The sequence below is a fragment of the Grammomys surdaster genome, unplaced genomic scaffold (genome assembly GCF_004785775.1).
Source record: "Grammomys surdaster isolate TR1022 unplaced genomic scaffold, NIH_TR_1.0 61, whole genome shotgun sequence".
NCBI lineage: Eukaryota > Metazoa > Chordata > Mammalia > Rodentia > Muridae > Grammomys > Grammomys surdaster.
The window spans coordinates 846,347-850,007 of NW_021604563.1; the positions used below are offsets into that span (position 1 = coordinate 846,347).

General features: G+C 39.1%; 1 protein-coding gene across 4 annotated transcripts in view; it reads left to right on the forward strand.

Annotated features, from left to right (window-relative positions):
• The window catches only part of Trmt2b (tRNA methyltransferase 2 homolog B), a 63,595-nt gene that overhangs the window by 33,212 nt on the left and 26,722 nt on the right, over window positions 1-3,661 (forward strand). The gene's annotated exons all lie outside the window — the stretch shown is intronic.

Genomic DNA, 3,661 nt, shown 5'->3' on the forward strand with positions numbered 1-3,661 from the left:
TCCCTCTCCCTCTGTCTCTCCCTCTGTCTCTCCCTCTGTCTCTCTCTCCTCTGCTTCAGAGAAGCTGCAAGTGCCACCTGACGGGGATTTCATCATCTGACTGATTTTTCACAGGATCACTCAGCTTGTGTGCATCTTCTCTCTCTGGTTCCCCTGTCCCTTGAAATAGTCTCCCTTCTACTTTCATGCATTTTAAAATATCTAGATATTATATAGAGAGAAAACATAATATTTGCCTTTCTGAGTCTGACATCTTTTGCTTAATATAACCTCCCATTCTATCCATTTTCCTGAAATTGATATTATTTCATTCTTCTTTACAGCTTAATAAAGCTCCAGTTTGTATTATGTACCATCTTTTGTGTGTGGGGGGGGTGGTCTGTCCCTCTGCTGATGGACATCTAGGCTGGTTCCACATTTTAGCTGTTTTGAACAGTGCAGCATTAAGCATAGATGAGCAGTCATCTCTCTGTTATGCTGATTTGAGTTCCCATGGGCATATATACCTTGTGCAGTGGTATAATAGCTGAGTCAATGGTAGTTTTATTTTTAGTTTTTTGAGGAACCAGACTGAAATTCATAGTGGCAACACTAATTTACACACGCACCATTGTGTGTAAGTGCTCCCATCCCTGACAGCATTTGCTGCTTGCTTTCTTGCTGATAACCATACTGATGGGGTGAGGTAGGGTCTCACTATACTTTTAATTTGCATTTCTGTGGTACTAAGGATAGTGAATGTTATGAATATGGGCTTGGGCCCCGTATTTGCTTTTTATTTATACTTTTTAAAAATACTTTTGAGTCATTTATACTTTTGAGAACAGTCCAGTAAATTTGACCATTCATTGTGTGGTTATTTGTTCTTTGAGTCTTTAATATTTGAGTTCCTTATATAGTCTGGGTATTAGTCTCCTGTCAGATGCACAGCCAGCAAAGAGTTCCTCATGTTCTCTTGCTCTCTTTTCACTCAGTGACTGTTCCATTTCTTGTTCAGAAATCCATTTTTGTTTTTGTTTAAGACAGGGTTTCTCTGTGTAGTCCCACCTGTCCTGGAACTCTCTTTGTAGATCTGGCCTTGATTGAACTCAAGAGATTTGCCTGTTTTTGCTTCCCAAGTACTGAGATTAAAGGTTTGTGCCACTGTCCTTGGCATTTATTGTTCAGAGACTTTTATTATTTATTTATTTATTTATTTATTTATTTAGGAGGGGGGCTTTTTGAGACAGGGTTTCTCTGTGTAGCCCTGGCTGTCCTGGAACTCACTCTGTAGACCAGGCTGGCCTTGAACTCAGAAATCCGCCTTCCTCTGCCTCCCAAGTGCTGGGATTAAAGGCATGCACCACCACTGACTGTCGTTCAGAGACTTAATGTGACCAAGTCAACAGAATTATTTTGTGAGACTTACAGCCTTAGGTGATTTCATTGTTATGTGAATGTCATAGAGTGTGCTTGTACAAACTTGTGTGGTATGGCCTACTTAACACTTAAGCTCCATGATATGAGTTCAGCCTGGTGTCTGTAGATGCAGAGCAAACAAAAGAACACAAGAATAATCAAGAACAAGGGAAAATGATACAATCATGAGATGCTGTAAACACTGGATATATGAGGCTGCTGCCAGGGTCATTGATTGTTATGCTTTACAATGAGCATTATTTCTATGTAATATACTATGAAATAATGAGAAGTATAATAATAAGAAATACACAAGGCAGTTAGCAGTCATAGATTATCATCATCAAGTATTATGTACTATATACGGCATTGTATGTGGTGTTCTTTTATATGACTGCCAGTAGAGTAGATTTGCTTGCACCAGCAGTCTGAGAAGGGAGGAGAAACTGGTAAACGGGGCTGAAATGGAGGTCAGAGGAAGTAGGATAGCTGTGTTCTGGGAGCCAAAACATGAGAAGACACACTTCCCAGCTGTGTCCAGTGTGGGCCTTTGTATTTCAGGACCAGGTAGTTGATGATCGTAATGCAAACAGTTTAGGTGTAGTGGTAGGAACCTTGCTCAAGTGGTTCAAGAGGAGGATTCAAGACGGGGTGTATATAGTTCTTATGAGTTTGGTTACAGAGTGAAAAAAGAAGCAGAGATTTGGCTGATAGGGAGTATAGAGTCCAGAAAAATTTCCAATCCCAAGTGTAGTTGAACCAATTTAAACTTATGCCCACCTAGCTTGTGAATCAATGAGGGTCAGACTATGCTTATTTTATTTGGCTTTGACAATTACTGGGGTTTATCCTTAATCCACTCTTCTAATTGCTGGCCTGGCTACCTCACAGTGATGTACCCCAAATACTTGCTATTTCTCCTGGCCATGTGCTCATGGTCCATCTCCTCTCATGGCAACTTCCTCCTCTCCCCCAGTGTCCTTTCTTCTCCTCCACCTGCATCCCCCAACCAGGTAACTCAAAAATCCACCTACCTCTAATCCCTCCAGTAATTGACTGTAGTAGTTTTTTTTATTTAACCAATAGTTTTAAATTAAGGAGCAAGGTTTACACAACAAAAGCTAGAAACTGTGAGAATTCACTGGTCTTGAGGCAAGTAGACAGAATTTAGCATTACAATACATAGCAACAGACTAAACCTCAATACCCAAGATTTGAAAAATATGTTCAGTGTAATTAAACATGTCTTCTGTATAGGAACTTATACAAAAAAATTATAAGGCATAGCCTTTATTGATCTTCTCTTTGCAAGTAGTACTGTTTTTTGCTGTAACTTCTTCCATAGAACTTACAAATCTGGGATTTGTTTGAAGATGTAGTGGACTTAGATTTTATGTATCGTGAGAATAAATGACATGCATAAGTTAGACAGTGTGCCCTATTGTAGTACCAAGTTTTGTGTTAACAAATTTTTTTTGGTGTGGTTTAATGGATCAAGCCAGGGCCTTGTGCAAGTTACCAAGTCTTCTACCAATGAGCTACATCCCTGTTTTTTACATTAAGGGATTGAAATCATAGCAACTAAGTAGAATTGTGTTTTGCTTGCATTTTCCAGGAGGATATGGAAGATTGAACTAAGCTCTAATATAGCTGCTTTCTGACTGTGTGTGACAAAAATGATAGGCTTACACCAGGAAGTTATAAGTAAGAATGAATCATGTCAGCTTAGTAAAGCATTAGGAAGCTGTGCCAGGAATAATCCACAGAAATGGAAACTTCTTGTATTCAGTATCACATATAGAATAACCGGAGGCCTTACGTATGAATAGGTTATTTATTTATTCATCCATACCTACTTTCAAAAATATTATTGAACATGTATTATGTGCCAGATTAAGGATATAATGCTAAACCCTCATGAAACTTAGGAGTTTAGAATATAAAGAATGGTGATGTCCTCCATAAGTCTGGAACTCCGAATTCTTCTGCTTCAGCCTCCTGGGTGCTAGGATTATAGATATGTGTTAACACAGCTGGCGAAGAACATATTTTTATGTCACTTTTCTTCTTAGGGCTACTTAAATCACCACAGGCCAGAGGGATAAACAACAGAACTTTAGTTCTTCTTTCCTGTCTTGAACTTACAAGTCTAAGAACAGGGTCCGGCAGGTTTGTTTTTTCTTCAGGCCTATTGCCATCTTTATGCTGTGGACCCACATGCTCTTTTCTCTGCATATTTAGTCCTTGTGATTTTCTGTGTGCT